This window comes from Myxine glutinosa, chromosome 11 (genome assembly GCF_964187855.1).
Source record: "Myxine glutinosa chromosome 11, kmMyxGlut1.1, whole genome shotgun sequence".
NCBI lineage: Eukaryota > Metazoa > Chordata > Myxini > Myxiniformes > Myxinidae > Myxine > Myxine glutinosa.
In genome coordinates this window covers 39,312,167-39,333,206 of record NC_136271.1, presented here as the reverse complement: position 1 = coordinate 39,333,206, position 21,040 = coordinate 39,312,167, and positions in this window count along the sequence as shown.

Genomic DNA, 21,040 nt, shown 5'->3' with positions numbered 1-21,040 from the left:
ATTTACAGGGACATGAGACGCAGGTGACACAGTGAAAATTATTAGCTTATACAGACTTAGTTACTACCCAGGACAGAACAAACAAAGACACTGACTCATGCGGGGAATTGCAGAGTGGATTGCTGGAAGGAGGTGTGTGGCTGGAGGGGGAGGACGGCACGGAGCTGGCTGGAGCTTGATCCCGCACGGGACGTCGGGCTTGACCTCGACGGCCGCTGATGCCACCGAGCCTGTCGTGTGCGCGGAGTCACGGGTCGGAGCTGCTTGTCTCAGTAAAAGCGCATCTGCTCTGGCGACCCAGCTCTTTCTTTGGACTCAGTAAAAGCGCATCTGCTCTGGTGACCCAGCTCTTTCTTTGGACTCAGTAAAAGCGCATCTGCTCTGGCGACCCAGCTCTTTCTTTGGACTCAGTAAAAGCGCAACTCTCTGACAATCCAGCTCTTTCTTTGGACTCAGTAAAAACGCAACTCTCTGACGATCCAGCTCTTTCTTTGGACTCAGTAAAAGCACAACTCTCTGATGATCCAGCTCTTTCTTTGGACTCAGTAAAAGTGCAACTCTCTGATGATCCAGCTCTTGTCTCTTCCCTCCTTGTCTCAACTCTTTGGGAACGCCCCGCCGGCGGGTTATATAGGCCCCGCCCCTCAACCTTTGCGAACCTCCCCCAAACGCTCTTCCTCCGCCCTCTCAAGCCAAACCCCTTGTTCATGGTTGGTCGAGTGGGGCTGGCTCACTCCTCCCCTCTCTGACAAGGTGGGGACCCGCCTTTCTTCCCCAACCCTGCCTCGTGGCCAATGGTGGTTGAAGAAAAACCGCCCAAAATGCAGTTGGCCATCGAAATGAAATGAAAGGGGACCTATTCTTATTTCACTTGGTACAATGGAGTATTTAAGTTAATGGGAGACACAGCCTTACCCTAAGACACATAATAAGATATAAGCTATCGAACAGGGGCATTCTATGATTGGCTGACGTGTATGCTTATGGACTAATTACCGAGATGCCCTTTTTACTTTTATACAACTGTGGAGGCAAGAGGGGCCATATCCAACCAATGGTACACAGCAGTTTACCACAATCCAATACACACAATCAAAAAAATGCCATTCTCATATCCGCAACACTGCACCCTCCTCCTCTTAGGCACATCCCGGGCCTATAACTTTAATTTCATGTGACACGTAGGTGTAGTTCCCTCTACTTTTAACCTGACCCTGAGTGCGACAGTTTTAAAACATAAATAAATGTGTCCCGCTGCTCCATTGCACCCTGCCTAACAGACTCACGCCCACAGTTAACCGAATTGTGGAATGGTTTTCAAACTACACACGGACGGTGGGGAGAATTATTTACAATTGACGCTACTTTTATTTACAAAACTAACCCAGGACCTGTGATTGTTCTTTCTGGGGGGGAGACAGTCTGCTCTGCATCGACGTACCATTAAAGCACCCAAAACGCACCAATACACCCCCAAGCACCAATCGGTGCAGTCACCATTGTTCATCAGTGTTCATGAATGTTCAATAATAAAAATAAATCAACAACCCCTAACCCTGCAGGTGATCTCTTGCTCTTCGGCTCCCTCTGCTGGCTATTTGCTTTCTTCCAGTTGTTGTCATTTTCCTTTGCTGGCGGCCTATTTGTATTAAAACTTGCACCCAACGTGTCCCTTTTATTTATATATATTTATGGCCCACAGGGCCGACTACGTGTGGTTCACCTGTGGGGCATCGGTGCCCTGTGGCCAAGGTCCGCCAGCAAGATTTCGGGCCCTCATGGCCGGTTCCAGCAGAGGGGCCATGCCCCAACCCATGGGGTCCATAAGTGGTGCTCGGCCACAGACATGTGGTCCATCATGTGGTGCATCGATGCAGACAGCTGGTTCTGGGAATTTCGGGCGCGCAATGGCCGACTCACGCACGCTCCCCTCGGCGCCCAATGGCACACAGGTCATGTGGGAGACAAAAGGGGGAAGACAAATGAGCGAGGGGTAAGGTCACAAGGGTACACATCAATAAGGCAATGCAAGGCGGAATGCATACGGAGAGCGAAGTGAGAAAGCTCGTCCCTACCGTACGTCACCCCCCTGTCACCTACACTACCCTTGCCCTTACCCCATATGTACAAAATCTACACATTACCAATCCGTCGCTACCGTCACATCTTCCCATATTTCCCTTATACCAAATTCGTCTTCACAATCCCACTATCCAAAATTTGCCATCACCAATTCATCATCAATCCTCATAAGGAGGAAGAGATGGAACATAAAGCACAATGTCACACCCACGTCATGATGCGTCTCACAATCCAAACATCTGCATCATAAAAATAATCAAAACCACCTGGCATGGTGTGGAGGTACCTGTCACCTCAGGTGAGTGGATGCAGATGGTGCGAGGAGACTTCAATTCTAACTATCCTCGAAATGACTTTAACACTCTTTACTCTACCCGGGGTCTTTCCCTGCCAATCCATTGGCCAACTTACACTATGGGTTCTAAAAACCAATTCGCATTGACCAAACTGTGGTGCTTCTCAATTTGGGGTCTCACTCCCCCGATTCATCTCCCAGTGCCCTTGCACAATTTCTGGGCTGTGACGTGTAGCTCTCCCAGCAGGTCTACCCACCTGCACACCTCCACCACTGCAGTTGCCACCCGAGCTTACCTAGCTCCTCACCCTAACCTATCTAACTGGGGAAGGCCCCTCCTGGCTCTGTCACCCCACTCGGTGCCCTCTGGCACTGGGCTACCCGGGTCCGTCCTCCGGATCCTCGGACCCCATCCACAACTACCGGCTCCCAGAGCCCACCTGCGGCCTCACCTGGCCGACATCCTCACAGTGGTGGAGTGCCCAAACCAACTACACACACTAACAGGCTACACGCCCAGCCATTTCCACAACACTAATGCACCCATCCAATCACCATTCTTCCACCCGCACCACAGATGCCAATATCCAACCACAATTTACCTGTACCCTCTACCTAACTCTTAGACTACCCTCCCCGGGTATTCGTGATGGGGGTCCACTCTTCCCCCATTCACACCTTCGCACCATCCACTCCACTCCACAGTTTCCACCATACTCACTCCACGACCATCCATTCCAATACTCCAGATATTCCACACTACCATTTATTCCACACAACCACATACACCTGTTGTTGCACACCTGTGCAATCACACCTGGTGCCACCTGCACCCGCCTTCTCCCTGGACCATTTGGTCAATACAACTCATCTCACTATCACTCACTCAAACACTGTTCCATACACCTGTCCAGTTGCACACCTGTGCAATCACACCTGTTCACCATACACTTTTCACAATACACTTCTAAATACACCTCCAACACTCACACGGCATCATCTCATCTAACTACTCCCCTCTGAAACTCGCGCTTCCCAGTCGCCCCTTTAAACTATTGCGCTCCCACGTCATTATCATCCACTCTAAACTACCTGCGTCCCCACTACAGGTATCATTGTCACTACCTAAACTTAACGTCACCTAAGGTCATTTCTCTAGATCCCTACACACGATATATCCTAACCCTCCCGGGCTAGTTTTCACTGCCATCAACCCCATAATCTAATGCTCCTTTGCCCCCCCGTAACCTAGCCGTATTATTCCTCACCTCTTTCTCTATACGCTTTTCGCCTCGCTTTACCTCCTCACTTACACCTCGTCGTATCTCCTCTTTCATCTCCACCATCTGGTTCCCCATCTGTTCGATTTCCCGGGCGGATTGCTCCCCTATTTCCCGCAATTTGTCTTCCATCCTATTTTCTAACCCCATTAACCCATTTTTCACCTCTTTTATCCCGTTGTCTAACCCCTCAAATTTGTCGTCTAACTTCCCAAATTTCTTGTCTAATCCCTTAAAATTATTGTCTAACCCCTCACCGGTACCCTTCGCTTCGTCCCTCATTACCCCCAATTGCTCACTCTGAGCATCCATCCGGTTCCCCATTTGTCCCATTCGCTCACCCTGAGCATCCATTTTTGCTTCTAGCCCCATATTTGCCATTAGTATGGCTGCATTAATCTGCGCCATGAGGTCCCGCACATCATTTCCCGCTATTTGCGCAGCGGGCGCGGCTACCCCGCGCTCGTGCGAGCTGCCACTTTGTGCGTCTGATACCACGTGTGCGAGAGCGCCATTTTGTGCACCTGATACCTCCTCAACCACATTGCCAATGTTCTCCTCCTCTCTTTCATCCACATACATTTCCCCGAGGTTCTGGGTCGATTCCACCCCGTCTATCTCTCCCACCGACATCCCGTCACCTTGACCAGCCATGGCGCGATTTCAAAATTCGGGTTTTCCTTTAAAAACAACACAATTTCCAGCAGCTTGTAATTTTGAGCGCGTTAAGCGCGCTTCGGGCCTCATATCTCACTCCCCGACACCAATTGTTACGGACCGCGGATTAGATGTTATTTTGACCGAGCGGTGGTGTAACCGCGGCCGAACAGTTATTCCCCTAACTAAAACCCGATTTACCCCAAACTTTGGCCGTATCGCGCCGCAGCTGCTCAATCTGGAAAACTCTAAAGCGACCGAATGAAAAGAGGAAGAAGACGTACAGAAGAGTAACGGGGTTTATTATTATTTACACACAAGCAAAAAGGAGCAGTCACGATTATTTACAGGGACATGAGACGCAGGTGACACAGTGAAAATTATTAGCTTATACAGACTTAGTTACTACCCAGGACAGAACAAACAAAGACACTGACTCACGCGGGGAATTGCAGAGTGGATTGCTGGAAGGAGGTGTGTGGCTGGAGGGGGGAGGACGGCACGGAGCTGGCTTGAGCTTGATCCCGCACGGGACGTCGGGCTGGACCTCGACGGCCGCTGATGCCACCGAGCCTGTCGTGTGCGCGGAGTCACGGGTCGGAGCTGCTTGTCTCAGTAAAAGCGCATCTGCTCTGGCGACCCAGCTCTTTCTTTGGACTCAGTAAAAGCGCATCTGCTCTGGCGACCCAGCTCTTTCTTTGGACTCAGTAAAAGCGCATCTGCTCTGGCGACCCAGCTCTTTCTTTGGACTCAGTAAAAGTGCAACTCTCTGACGATCCAGCTCTTTCTTTGGACTCAGTAAAAACGCAACTCTCTGACGATCCAGCTCTTTCTTTGGACTCAGTAAAAACGCAACTCTCTGACGATCCAGCTCTTTCTTTGGACTCAGTAAAAGCGCAACTCTCTGACGACCCAGCTCTTGTCTCCTCCCTCCTTGTCTCAACTCTTTGGGAACGCCCCGCTGGCGGATTATATAGGCCCCGCCCCTCAACCTTTGTGAACGTCCCCCAAACGCTCTTCCTCCGCCCTCTCAAGCCAAACCCCTTGTTCATGGTTGGTCGAGTGGGGCTGGCTCACTCCTCCCCTCTCTGATGAGGTGGGGACCCGCCATTCTTCCCCAACCCTGCCTCATGGCCAATGGTGGTTGAAGAAAAACCGCCCAAAATGCAGTTGGCCATCGAAATGAAATGAAAGGGGACCTATTCTTATTTCACTTGGTACAATGGAGTATTTAAGTTAATGGGAGACACAGCCTTACCCTAAGACACATAATAAGATATAAGCTATCGAACAGGGGCATTCTATGATTGGCTGACGTGTATGCTTATGGACTAATTACCGAGACGCCCTTTTTACCTTTATACAACTCTGGAGGCAAGAGGGGCCATATCCAACCAATGGTACACAGCAGTTTACCACAATCCAATACACACAATCAAAAAAATGCCATTCTCATATCGGCAACACTGCACCCTCCTCCTCTTAGGCACATCCCGGGCCTATAACTTTAATTTCATGTGACACGTAGGTGTAGTTCCCTCTACTTTTAACCTGACCCTGAGTGCGACAGTTTTAAAACATAAATAAATGTGTCCCGCTGCTCCATTGCACCCTGCCTAACAGACTCACGCCCACAGTTAACCGAATTGTGGAATGGTTTTCAAACTACACACTGACGGTGGGGAGAATTATTTACAATTGACGCTACTTTTATTTACAAAACTAACCCAGGACCTGTGATTGTTCTTTCTGGGGGGGAGACAGTCTGCTCTGCATCGACGTACCATTAAAGCACCCAGAATGCACCAATACACCCCCAAGCACCAATTGGTGCAGTCACCATTGTTCATCAGTGTTCATGAATGTTCAATAATAAAAATAAATCAACAACCCCTAACCCTGCAGGTGATCTCTTGCTCTTTGGCTCCCTCTGCTGGCTATTTACTTTCTTCCAGTTGTTGTCATTTTCCTTTGCTGGCGGCCTATTTGTATTAAAACTTGCACCCAACGTGTCCCTTTTATTTATATATATTTATGGCCCACAGGGCCGACTACGTGTGGTTCACCTGTGGGGCATCGGTGCCCTGTGGCCAAGGTCCGCCAGCAAGATTTCGGGCCCTCATGGCCGGTTCCAGCAGAGGGGCCATGCCCCAACCCATGGGGTCCATAAGTGGTGCTCGGCCACAGACATGTGGTCCATCATGTGGTGCATCGATGCAGACAGCTGGTTCTGGGAATTTCGGGCGCACAATGGCCGACTCACGCACGCTCCCCTCGGCGCCCAATGGCACACAGGTCATGTGGGAGACAAAAGGGGGAAGACAAATGAGCGAGGGGTAAGGTCACAAGGGTACACATCAATAAGGCAATGCAAGGCGGAATGCATACGGAGAGCGAAGTGAGAAAGCTCGTCCCTACCGTACGTCACCCCCCTGTCACCTACACTACCCTTGCCCTTACCCCATATGTACAAAATCTACACATTACCAATCCGTCGCTACCGTCACATCTTCCCATATTTCCCTTATACCAAATTCGTCTTCACAATCCCACTATCCAAAATTTGCCATCACCAATTCATCATCAATCCTCATAAGGAGGAAGAGATGGAACATAAAGCACAATGTCACACCCACGTCATGATGCGTCTCACAATCCAAACATCTGCATCATAAAAATAATCAAAACCACCTGGCATGGTGTGGAGGTACCTGTCACCTCAGGTGAGTGGATGCAGATGGTGCGAGGAGACTTCAATTCTAACTATCCTCGAAATGACTTTAACACTCTTTACTCTACCCGGGGTCTTTCCCTGCCAATCCATTGGCCAACTTACACTATGGGTTCTAAAAACCAATTCGCATTGACCAAACTGTGGTGCTTCTCAATTTGGGGTCTCACTCCCCCGATTCATCTCCCAGTGCCCTTGCACAATTTCTGGGCTGTGACGTGTAGCTCTCCCAGCAGGTCTACCCACCTGCACACCTCCACCATGGCAGTTGCCACCCGAGCTTACCTAGCTCCTCACCCTAACCTATCTAACTGGGGAAGGCCCCTCCTGGCTCTGTCACCCCACTCGGTGCCCTCTGGCACTGGGCTACCCGGGTCCGTCCTCCGGATCCTCGGACCCCATCCACAACTACCGGCTCCCAGAGCCCACCTGCGGCCTCACCTGGCCGACATCCTCACAGTGGTGGAGTGCCCAAACCAACTACACACACTAACAGGCTACACGCCCAGCCATTTCCACAACACTAATGCACCCATCCAATCACCATTCTTCCACCCGCACCACAGATGCCAATATCCAACCAGAATTTACCTGTACCCTCTACCTAACTCTTAGACTACCCTCCCCGGGTATTCGTGATGGGGGTCCACTCTTCCCCCATTCACACCTTCGCACCATCCACTCCACTCCACAGTTTCCACCATACTCACTCCACGACCATCCATTCCAATACTCCAGATATTCCACACTACCATTTATTCCACACAACCACATACACCTGTTGTTGCACACCTGTGCAATCACATCTGGTGCCACCTGCACCCTCCTTCTCCCTGGACCATTTGGTCAATACAACTCATCTCACTATCACTCACTCAAACACTGTTCCATACACCTGTCCAGTTGCACACCTGTGCAATCACACCTGTTCACCATACACTTTTCACAATACACTTCTAAATACACCTCCAACACTCACACGGCATCATCTCATCTAAGTACTCCCCTCTGAAACTCGCGCTTCCCAGTCGCCCTGTTAAACTATTGCGCTCCCACGTCATTATCATCCACTCTAAACTACCTCCGTCCCCACTACAGGTATCATTGTCACTACCTAAACTTAACGTCACCTAAGGTCATTTCTCTAGATCCCTACACACGATATATCCTAACCCTCCCGGGCTAGTTTTCACTGCCATCAACCCCATAATCTAATGCTCCTTTGCCCCCCAGTAACCTAGCCGTATTATTCCTCACCTCTTTCTCTATACGCTTTTCGCCTCGCTTTACCTCCTCACTTACACCTCGTTGTATCTCCTCTTTCACCTCCTCCATCTGGTTCCCCATCTGTTCGATTTCCCGGGCGGATTGCTCCCCTATTTCCCGCAATTTGTCTTCCATCCTATTTTCTAACCCCATTAACCCATTTTTCACCTCTTTTATCCCGTTGTCTAACCCCTCAAATTTGTCGTCTAACTTCCCAAATTTCTTGTCTAATCCCTTAAAATTATTGTCTAACCCCTCACCGGTACCCCTCGCTTCGTCCCTCATTACCCCCAATTGCTCACTCTGAGCATCCATCCGGTTCCCCATTTGTCCCATTCGCTCACCCTGAGCATCCATTTTTGCTTCTAGCCCCATATTTGCCATTAGTATGGCTGCATTAATCTGCGCCATGAGGTCCCGCACATCATTTCCCGCTATTTGCGCAGCGGGCGCGGCTACCCCGCGCTCGTGCGAGCTGCCACTTTGTGCGTCTGATACCACGTGCGCGAGAGCGCCATTTTGTGCACCTGATACCTCCTCAACCACATTGCCAATGTTCTCCTCCTCTCTTTCATCCACATACATTTCCCCGAGGTCCTGGGTCGATTCCACCCCGTCTATCTCTCCCACCGACATCCCGTCACCTTGACCAGCCATGGCGCGATTTCAAAATTCGGGTTTTCCTTTATAAACAACACAATTTCCAGCAGCTTGTAATTTTGAGCGCGTTAAGCGCGCTTCGGGCCTCATATCTCACTCCCCGACACCAATTGTTACGGACCGCGGATTAGATGTTATTTTGACCGAGCGGTGGTGTAACCGCGGCCGAACAGTTATTCCCCTAACTAAAACCCGATTTACCCCAAACTTTGGCCGTATCGCGCCGCAGCTGCTCAATCTGGAAAACTCTAAAGCGACCGAATGCAAAGAGGAAGAAGACGTACAGAAGAGTAACGGGGTTTATTATTATTTACACACAAGCAAAAAGGAGCAGTCACGATTATTTACAGGGACATGAGACGCAGGTGACACAGTGAAAATTATTAGCTTATACAGACTTAGTTACTACCCAGGACAGAACAAACAAAGACACTGACTCACGCGGGGAATTGCAGAGTGGATTGCTGGAAGGAGGTGTGTGGCTGGAGGGGGGAGGACGGCACGGAGCTGGCTGGAGCTTGATCCCGCACGGGACGTCGGGCTGGACCTCGACGGCCGCTGATGCCACCGAGCCTGTCGTGTGCGCGGAGTCACGGGTCGGAGCTGCTTGTCTCAGTAAAAGCGCATCTGCTCTGGCGACCCAGCTCTTTCTTTGGACTCAGTAAAAGCGCATCTGCTCTGGCGACCCAGCTCTTTCTTTGGACTCGGTAAAAGCGCATCTGCTCTGGCGACCCAGCTCTTTCTTTGGACTCAGTAAAAGTGCAACTCTCTGATGATCCAGCTCTTTCTTTGGACTCAGTAAAAACGCAACTCTCTGACGATCCAGCTCTTTCTTTGGACTCAGTAAAAACGCAACTCTCTGACGATCCAGCTCTTTCTTTGGACTCAGTAAAAGCGCAACTCTCTGACGATCCAGCTCTTTCTTTGGACTCAGTAAAAGCGCAACTCTCTGACGACCCAGCTCTTGTCTCCTCCCTCCTTGTCTCAACTCTTTGGGAACGCCCCACCGGCGGGTTATATAGGCCCCGCCCCTCAACCTTTGTGAACCTCCCCCAAACGCTCTTCCTCCGCCCTCTCAAGCCAAACCCCTTGTTCATGGTTGGTCGAGTGGGGCTGGCTCACTCCTCCCCTCTCTGATGAGGTGGGGACCCGCCTTTCTTCCCCAACCCTGCCTCATGGCCAATGGTGGTTGAAGAAAAACCGCCCAAAATGCAGTTGGCCATCGAAATGAAATGAAAGGGGACCTATTCTTATTTCACTTGGTACAATGGAGTATTTAAGTTAATGGGAGACACAGCCTTACCCTAAGACACATAATAAGATATAAGCTATCGAACAGGGGCATTCTATGATTGGCTGACGTGTATGCTTATGGACTAATTACCGAGACGCCCTTTTTACCTTTATACAACTCTGGAGGCAAGAGGGGCCATATCCAACCAATGGTACACAGCAGTTTACCACAATCCAATACACACAATCAAAAAAATGCCATCCTCATATCCGCAACAATATATATATATATATATATACTGTATATATATATATATATATATATATATATATATATATATATATATATATATATATATATATCTATATATATATATCTATATATCTATATATATATCTATATATATATATCTATATATCTATATATATATATATATATATATATATATATATATATATATATATATATATATATATATATATATATACGTATATATATGTATATATACGTATATATATGTATATATACGTATATATATGTATATATACGTATATATATATATGTATATATACATATATATATATATATATATATAGATAGATATATATATATACATATATATATATATATATATATATATATATATATATATATATATATATATATATATATATATATATATGTCAGTCTATAATTTTTAATTATATATATATATATATATGTGTACGTACATATTAATATGTAGATATTTATATGTTTATAGTTATATGTATATTTATATTAATATGTATGTGTATATATAAACACACTACATGACCAAAAGTATGCGGACCCCTCTTCTAATTGGTGGATTCGGCTATTTCAGCCACACCCATTGCTGGCAGGTATATATATAATCAAGCACACAGCCATGAAATCCCCATAGACAAACATTGGCAGTATAATAGGCCATAATAAAGAGCTCAGTGACTTTCAACATGTGGCACCGTCATAGGATGTCACCTTTCCAACAAGTCAGTTCGTCAAATTTCTGCCCTGCTAGAGCTGCCCCGGTCAACTAGAGGTGCTGTTATTGTGAAGTGGAAACGTCTAGGAGCAACAACAGCTCAGCCGCAAAGTGGTAGGCCACAAAAGCTCACAGAACACGACCACCGAGTGCTGAAGCATGTAGCGCGTAAAACTCGTTTGTCCTTGGTTGCAACACTCACTAGGGAGTTCCAAACTGCCTCTGGAAGCAACGTCAGCACAACAACTGTTTGTTGGGAGCTTCATGAAATGGGTTTCCTTGGCTGAGCAGCCACACACAAGCCTAAGATCACCAAGCGCAATGCCAAGCGTCAGCTGGAGTGGTCTAAATATCACCGCCATTGGACTCTGGAGCAGTGGAAATGCTTTATCTGGAGTGATGAATCACGCTTCACCATTTCGCAGTCCGATGGACGAATCTGGGTTTGGCAGATGCCAGGAGAACGCTACCTGCCCGAATGCATAGTGCCAACTGTAAAGGTTGGTGGAGGAGGACTAATGGTCTGGGGCTGTTTTTCATGGTTCAGACTCGGCCCCTTAGTTCCAGTGAAGGGAAATCTTCATGCTACAGCATACAATGACATTCTAGACGATTGTGTGCTTCCAACTTTGTGGCAACAGTTTGGGGAAGGCCCTTTCCTGTTTCAGAATGACAATGTCCCCATGCACAAAGCGAAGTCGACACAGAAATGGTTTGTCGAGATCGATGTGGAAAAAGTTGACTGCCCTGCAAAGAGCCCTGACCTCAACCCCCTCGAACACCTTTGGGATGAATTGGAACGCCGACAGCGAGCCAGGCCTAATCGCCCAACATCAGTACCCGACCTCACGAATGCTCTTGTGGCTGAATGAAAGCAAATCCTCGCAGCAATGTTATATGGTAGATAGATCCATTAGTGCACACACTAATTAAATCCCCATCCGCCACAAGATGATAAAACTGACCGGAAGAACAGACAGCAAGCGACCGCACAGTATTACACCATGGCGATGAAACATCGATCAGGCAGGCTGAGGCCACGCCCACCGCGTGATGGATTGACACCAAGGGTTTGATGGGCAGATGACATCACTGGAAGGGAGGGCCAATCGGCACGCAGCTGAAGCCCAGGGACAATAAGGAGCCAGCTGATTGGCCAAAGGTGATTAATAAAAGTGGGGAGTAGCCGACATTTTCTCTCTCTTGTTCTGGATGCGATAGCAAATGGTCGGAGACCGACATTTGCTCTCTAGCTTCTCGTCCCTGGATCCATCCTGCCCGGACCTCTGTCTCGACCCTTCTTCTTGCCCTTGTTCGTCTGCCCTTGCCTCACCCTGCTCGTTTGGTCCCTTCACCTTCGACCCTCTCGCCATGAACGTTGGGTGCATCGGAGGGCCGTGCTGAACCTGAGAGGATTGCACGGCTTGTGAAGCAGGTTGCATGCCAGCTCGCTCAGCGCGAGAAGTTTTATCAGGGCCTGGAGAACGGGGACGCATCGAGGCCTTTCTTCCTGCCGACCGGAGCTGCGTCGGATGACGCGCTCGAGCCAGACGGACCTGACATCCAGACAGATAAGCCAGCACCCACAGCCCACAACGATGTATTTGCTTAATTCCTTCCCCTGTGCTGTTGTTTAAGTCTGGTCTGGGAACGTCCCAAGTTAGGATTTAGTTTTTATGGTAGCGTTTCCTTGTCCCAATAGTTCTTGTAAATAAACCTTTTTATTATTTTCCCGTTCTATTCAAAATCCGTGTTCGATTTGGATTATTTCCCGCTTCTTCTTCCTCCCCTTCTTCCTCACTTGCTTGTATAGAAAATCCGCCATTGACCAGAACGCCCCATTAAGCTCATTTCCATCCGTGATTGCCCGGTCTTAACCGAGGGGAATCACGTGACAATATGTATCTATATCTATACATATATATATCTGTGCAGTGTCTGTCTTGTCTTGTCTTGTCACTGAACTACTCCCTCAAACTTTTGTGAAATCGTACCAAACTTCAGGTATGCACCTATCCCTCCCGTGTGTATGTCCTAAGTGTATTTGTTTTGAAAATGTTTGAAAATGTAATTCTTTTTTTTTGAAATGTTTTTGAATTTTTTTTTTTCAACTTCAATCTTCAACTTCAATTGTTTATAAAATGTAATATCACGTATATTACAAATACATTTGTGCAAAATAATTGTTTGCATGATTATTGGTGTAAAGCATGACAAAACAGCAACTCAGGTACAGTCATCTATCTACATATCCACCTATCTGGGCAGTGTCTGTGTTGTCACTGAACTTTTCCCTCATACCTGGCGTGGGCCCAATGGTTAGGGTGGTGGGCTTGGGATCCTAAGGTCCTGAGTTTGAATGCCGTTGAATAACGCCAGGTGGGGTCGACTCAGCCTGTCATCCTTCCGAGGTCGGCAAAATGAGTACCAGATAACTGGTTATAGAGAGGCATTGCATCAGCGGCACACATGCCCACAGAAATGATGCAACCAGCAGCCAGGTGGCTGCACAAGAACCACCCACCACTACTCCCTCAAACTCTTGTTTCCGTGGCTGTGAGGTGTTTTGAATCACAACATGGTGTTGAGGTGTTTTGAATTATGTGGTGCATAGGTGTTTCGAATTAAGTGGTGCTGAGGTGTTTTGAATTACGTGGTGCTGTGGTGTTTTGAATTACGTGGTGCTGAGGTGTTTTGAATTATCTGGTGCTGATGTGTTTTGAATTATGTGGTGCTGATGTGTTTTGAATTACATGGTGCTGATGTGTTTTGAATTATGTGGTGGTGGTGTTTTGAATCTCGTGGTGGTGAGGTGTTTTGAATTACGTGGTGTTGAGGTGTTTTGAATTATGTGGTGGTGAGGTGTTTTGAATTATGTGGTGGTGAGGTGTTTTGAATTCTGTGGTGGTGAGGTGTTTTAAGTTATGTGGTGAAATGTTTTGAATTATGTGGTGGTGAGGTGTTTTTAATTATGTGGTGGTGAGGTGCTTTGAATTACGTGGTGTTGAGGTGTTTTGAATTACGTGGTGTTGAGGTGTTTTGAATTATGTGGTGGTGAGGTGTTGTGAATTCTGTGGTGGTGAGGTGTTTCAAGTTACGTGGTGAGGTGTTTTTAATTATGTGGTGGTGAGGTGTTTTAAATTATGTGGTGGAGAGGTGTTTTTAATTATGTGGTGGTGAGGTGTTTTTAATTACATGGTGATGAGTTGTTTTGAATTACGTACGACAGTTTCAACTCGCACCATCTGTCGCCAACTCAATGAAAGGGGGTTCTATGGTGAGAGACCCAGGAGGACCCCACTGCTGAGAGGGAAAGACAAAAGAAAGCCTGACTGGAGTTTTCCAAAACACACCTGAACAAGCCAAAATCCTTCAGGGAGAAAGTCCTGTGGACAGATGAGACCAAATTAGAGCTTTTTGGTAAAGCACATCATCTCTATGTTTACAGAAAACAAAATGAAGCCTCCAAAAAAAAGAACACTTTCCCTACAGTCAAATATGAGGAGGTTCAGTGATGTTCTGGGGTTGCTGTGCTGCCTCTGGCACTGGGTGCCTTGAATGTGTGCATGGCATCATGAAATCAGGAGATTTCCAAGGCATTTAGGAGCGCAATGTTCAACCCAGTGTCAGAAGGCTGGGTCTCCGTCGAAGGTCATGGGTCTTGCAGCAGGACAATGACCCCAAACACACTTCAAAAAGCACCCAGGAATGGTTCAAGCCAAAATGCTGGACTGTTCTGAAGTGGCCAGCAATAGGTCCAGATCTAAATCCCATTGAACACCTGTGGGGAGATCTGAAAACAGCCGTTGGGAGAAGGCACCCTTAAAATTTGGGAGAACTGGAGCAGTTTGCACAAGAAGAGTGGGCCAAACTGCCAGTAGATAGATGTAGGAAGCTCATTCATGGCCATAGGAAGTGCTGGACTGTAGTTATTTTGTCCAAAGGCCGTGCTACCAAATATTAAGTCGAGGGTGTCAATGATTTTGTCAATGCCATTTATTTTCATTTTCTGATTTAAAAGGATATATTAAGTTCTGAATCAAAAACAAAGGTTCTGTAATATTTACAGTGAAATAAAGAATTGTAGAGACCAAATACTTTTGTCAATTTCAACTTATTTTTCAAGAACATTGTGAGTTATTTGAAAAAAGTGCAAGGGTGCCAATATTTTTGGCCACGACTGTATGTCATATTGAGCTGCAAAACTAGCAAAAACGACATGATCAACGAACCACTGGTGATTGGCATGAAGACCTCCCATCAATGTTTCCTCAATAATGCTGCAACTACCTGCCTGCAAAGAGTTCTTTTGAAGGTAGTGTGTTTATGTAGATTGTAAAATTCAATGACTATGGTTATTACTGGCATTGCCTCTGTAAAAGCTTAATGTGTTGAAACAGTAAGCTATTACATGTAGTGCACAAGTATAAAACATGTTTCAAGTCTTCTTTGCAGTTGCCTAAAAATATTAATGGTGTATCTTAACCTCTGGGCATTGGAAGCAGTTTTTTTTTCTTTTCAAAAAGCTTGTTTTTTGTTTCCGTGGCGGTGAGGTGAAGGGGAAAACTGCTGAAGGGGAAAACTACTGCTGCAGGGAAAAATTGCATACTGCACGAGGCTTGCAAGAAATATGAGATAATGTCCCAACGCCTTTGGCAGCTTGACAATCGATATATATTTTAGGAGAAAATAGTTGAACCTTTTGGTTGGATAAAAACAGAGGTTATATTTTTTCTTTGGTCATTCATTTATTTTATTTTATTAGATAACATCCATTGCTGCGTGTAAACGTCATCGAAATACTATCTCACACACACACACACACACACACACACACACACACACACACACACACACACACACACACACACAAAGGTTGATACTTTGAGACCTGGGAGAGCTCCATTCCACCTCCGGAACCCCACATAAGGAGATAACACCAACGACACACACACCAAACCGACTCCCACTCCACTACCACCACCCAAATTCCTCACCTCACCTGCAGTAAGTGCATAAAAGAGAGGTGCCTCAATTAATACATCAACATTCGTCATCACCAACACCTTCAACAACAATATCGGCTTTACCATTGTATCTTGGCATTCCAAAATCGATTGTTTGTAATTTAAAAAATCGGATTACATTATGCATAAAAAACGTGCTATTTATTCCATATTTTCTGTTATAGTACACCTGCTCGGAACATGCATGACATTATAACATGTTAGATCAAGGTATTGAAAGGATCAAAACATGCATGACATTATAACATGTTAGATCTGGTCATTGAAAGGATCAGAACATGCATGACATTATAACATGTTAGATCAGGTCCTTGAAAGGATCAGAACATGAATGACATTATAACATGTTAGATAAAGGTATTGAAAGGATCAGAACATGCATGACATTATAACATGTTAGATCAGGTCATTGAAAGGATCAGAACATGCATGACATTATAACATGTTAGATCAGGTCATTGAAAGGATCAGAACATGCATGACATTATAACATGTTAGATCAGGTCATTGAAAATATATCATTAATATTATGCCATTATCATAAGTGTTGTTATTATGCTCAAAAAGCGTAATAACAACACTTATGTAATAACAACACAACAACAAATTCAAAAATTGATACATGGCTCATTGTAAAGAACTCTCCATGTGGAATAACATATGTTACTGATGATGTCATAGGTGCCTCCATTGTGATGTCATAATTCGACAAGTACAAAACTTCACCCGATCAAGATGAAATTTCTTGAGCATCATCTAGGGATAAATTGATGGAGAAAAAAATGATGACGTCATCGGCCACGTGGTTCGGCCGCCATATTTGTTTTAACACAAAAGCCTTAAAAAACACTGAAAACACGTCCTGGCGAGGGTCTACAATCTCCGATTGCTCTTTCTAGTTACTTTTTTTTAAAATGAGAAGTGGCCTTGGTAAAACACCACAAAAACGCCTTGGAAGAACTCCACCTTAATGGCAGGAAGGATCATGTTATTCATCCTTGGGGGGTATATAGACTACAGTAGATCTATGATCAGGTGCGTTCGGCGATGTGATAAGCATTGAGTGATGTCCGGATTCCTCCAAATTTATTTGTTTAGTGTTATAAACAGCATTACCGACTGTTTGAAAAGGTAATCATACGTGTTTATGGTTTATATTATTTTTTACTTCTGGTCGAGGCCGTTGGGCTGGTGCTTCCACGAAAACGCCATAAGCTATTTATAAACGTTGACACGATGTTTGTTCAAGGAGGATAAACCCCTTGGGGAGGTGGGACATTCTTGGTATTAATATTGTTTTGTAATAACATGAATATTATGTTATTATCATTCATTTTGTTATTAGAAGCGGCCTTGGAAAAACGCCACGATAAAGCTAACATAACATGGATATACACCTCAACACGCATCTCCATTGGCGGCAATGGCGGGGAAAATCCGCTTGGGGGAGAAAACCCCCTTGGGGAGAGGGAGAAATGAATTCGCTACAACCTTCATTGTGTAACCCTTAGGCATCCTGTCAAGTTTGGTTGAGATTGGATAAGTAACAATATAATGTATCGTGGTCAAAAAATCATCAGACAGACAGACACCAAATTGCGTATTTTAGTATGATGATGTAATAATCAAAGACCCTCGACTAAATTTTCAAATGACAATCTAGTCCAATAGGCCGATACCATTCAGTGGAGGAGAATTATAACCAGTCATCTTTGGCACTGAGATACTTCAACGTCTGAAACTTCATCGTTAAACTTTCCGTAAGTGAAGGATCAATGGCTTACATTTCTCATTGGATTGCAATTGATTAATCTCTTGTCATTCGCTGAACTCACCTCATTGCCAAGTTTTTGGCTGTGGAACACATTTTATGATACTGAATGCAATTGAAACACTTTCAAAGATAAAAAAGATGCATGGCCAACCGGGGTTTGACCGTTTAAATGTATTCTCTCTCTCTCTCTCTCTCTCTCTCTCTCTCTCTCTCTCTCTCTCTCTCTCTCTCTCTCTCTCTCTCTCTCTCTCTCTCTCTCTCTCTCTGTCTCTGTCTCTGTCTCTCTCTCTCTCATTTGTCTTCCTAATTTTCTCATGAGGACCTGAAAAAAGAAGCACAGGTCGATGATGGACGGCTTCAAATGGAGCATCGGCAGCTTCAGAAGCTTCAAATCAATTGCACTCGTAAACTTACATTTAAAATAAAGGATTGGAAAAGTCTAAAGATTTTGCCTTCCATTGACTTTCACTCTTTCACCTTTGCTGTTTTTTTGTTTTTTGTCATGAAAGATGTTTATGTTTCAGATAAAGCCTATTTTGGCATCACTGTGGGTGTGAGAGTATATTACACAATGGTAGGTATCCTGATCATCCCCCATCCAATATAGGCAGTACTTAGATAAATTCGCCAATATTATTAATGCCTAAACCGAAATTAATTGTCGTCTACCTAGTGTGGCCAGCACACAAATGTTCCCTGCATAGATGGTGTCATCAACCAGGAATGACTCCATCCACACCCCTGGGAGTTTGTATCCATCCATTCCTGCTCCTGCAGTATCCATCCATTCCATTCTGAAAAAAAAACTCATTGATTAGCTATATGGAACATGTCTTTTAATGCATGAAAATTTCATGCTTTTCTCACAACATCCTTCCACAAGAGTCAACTTTCGAACCACTCGAACTACTTATCCGGCCAATCCCTGGAAGAGGTGCAATCATCGGAGCTCCTCCGCTTCACAATCTGTCATAACCTCTTTTTGGGAAGACCAAATCGCCATATTACCCTCAAAGGCAGGCCGATACCTTACTGTTCCCTGCAAAGGCAAGTCCATTCTGAGGTGCTCAGTTCTCATTACAACGTACCAGTAGTCAGGTTCACTATGTCAATAAATTATATTTCGTTCAAAATCATGGTAGATTAGCAAACCTATACATTTTTGGAAAGGCTATAGCATAAGGAAACTAAAAATCAATGTTTACATTTGGAGAGATACCTGTATGGCGGCCATTTTGGATTTTCAAAATGGCCACTGTAAAATACATATTTTGTTCTATTTCTGCCTCTAATTACCCTAAAAACTTTTTAAAATATACTAAACCTATATCTTCAGGGACAAGGAATTCAATGAAAGTATCAAATTAGTGCTATGGGGAATGGTAAGACACGAATCAAAGGTTTTGAATTGCAAAATACTGTCTTTATATTCGCGATAAGTTGCATAATCAAATACATGTTATCATTTTGTACAGGCAGTTAATAACATCAAAACGTGTCACAATAATTCATATCACCAAACATACACAGGCAGTCAGCAAAATCATATATACACATGCAGTCAGTATAACTTCACATCTACACAGGCAGTCAATGACAAAATATACACAGGCAGTCAATGGCATCAAACATACACGATTACAGAATATGCCATTTAGAGTTCGTCATCACTGTCCTGTGTGTCGTATCCGACAATATAGTCCGCATCGTTTTCACAGTCCGTTCCACACAAGCAAAGGTCGGTCAAATTGATTGGCAAATCGAATTGGTCGAATGGTCGATCGAATCGAATTCGATGAATCGAATCGATCGAATTGGTCGAATGGTCGATCGAAGCGATTGGTCGAATGGTCGAATTGGTCGAATGGAATTGGTCAATTGGTCGAATCGAATTGGTCGGAATTGGCAAATGTAAACATTGATTTTCAGATTTTCCATGTAATAACGTTTCCAAAAATGTATAGGTTTGCTAATCTACCATGATTTTGAACGAAAAAACATAGTGAACCTGACTACAGGTTGGGTCCCTTCCACCAATCTTTCATGAGTGCTGTCGATCATCAACGCATGCTTCCTCCCAGGTCGACCTCTGCTCTATTCTGCTCTTCAAGGCCCAATTGCCTCCCCATTCCACCCTTTAAGTCCAAATATATCTGTATAATTGGCATATCTCAGCAAGAAGATCCAAGTTCCAAGGTCTGCTTCTCGCCATCTGCTGGCATGTTGACGGACTCTAGTTATTTTCTACGGCCTCCCTTCTCCCACCCTCTTGTTCATCTGTTTTCGCCCAGCCTGCCCAGCACACATGTTCTTCCAGAATCCTACTCCTATTTACTCTTGTGCCGTCTAATGCCACCTCATGCTTTCTCCCATATCCACCCAGGCTTTCTTCTACTCTCTCTGACTCAACTCCCTCCCAATTCTGCTTTTTTCCTTTGTGCGATTCATATATGTATGTGTGATGGCTTTGTCTCCCCCTTCCCTTTTAATCTTTATCCAGTTTATGAACCTGTTGGCCTCTATCATTTCACTTCTCCATAAGCATAGATTTATGTTTCAAAAACAAACAATTGAATACGTTTCCTGATTGTGTGGGTTGGTTGCTAAATTTAAAGATCTGAAAGCTTATATGCAAATGGGTCGAATAGTTTAAGATAGTGTGTGTGTGTGTGTGTGTGTATGTGTGTGTGTGTGTGTGTGTGTGTGTGTGTGTGTGTGTGTGTGTGTGTGTGTGTGTGTGTGTGTGTGTGTGTGTGTGTGTGTGTGTGTGTGTAAACATGTTGCAGCGCATGTGTTTGATGTACTGTATGTGTTACAGGTTTCCATTGAATTTTAATGCGGCAATGCTGTGCCATTGTCAAAGTATTGTACACAGCAATATATCTGTCATGCACGAATGTTTCAATTGGCATATATTTAATAGTGAACAGAAGTGAACAGAGCTTGATCTGTCTTCTTGTCACCAGGCCAACAGCTTTCCTGACTGTGAAGATGGCAGCAAGATGGGACAGGACAGCACTTACAGGAG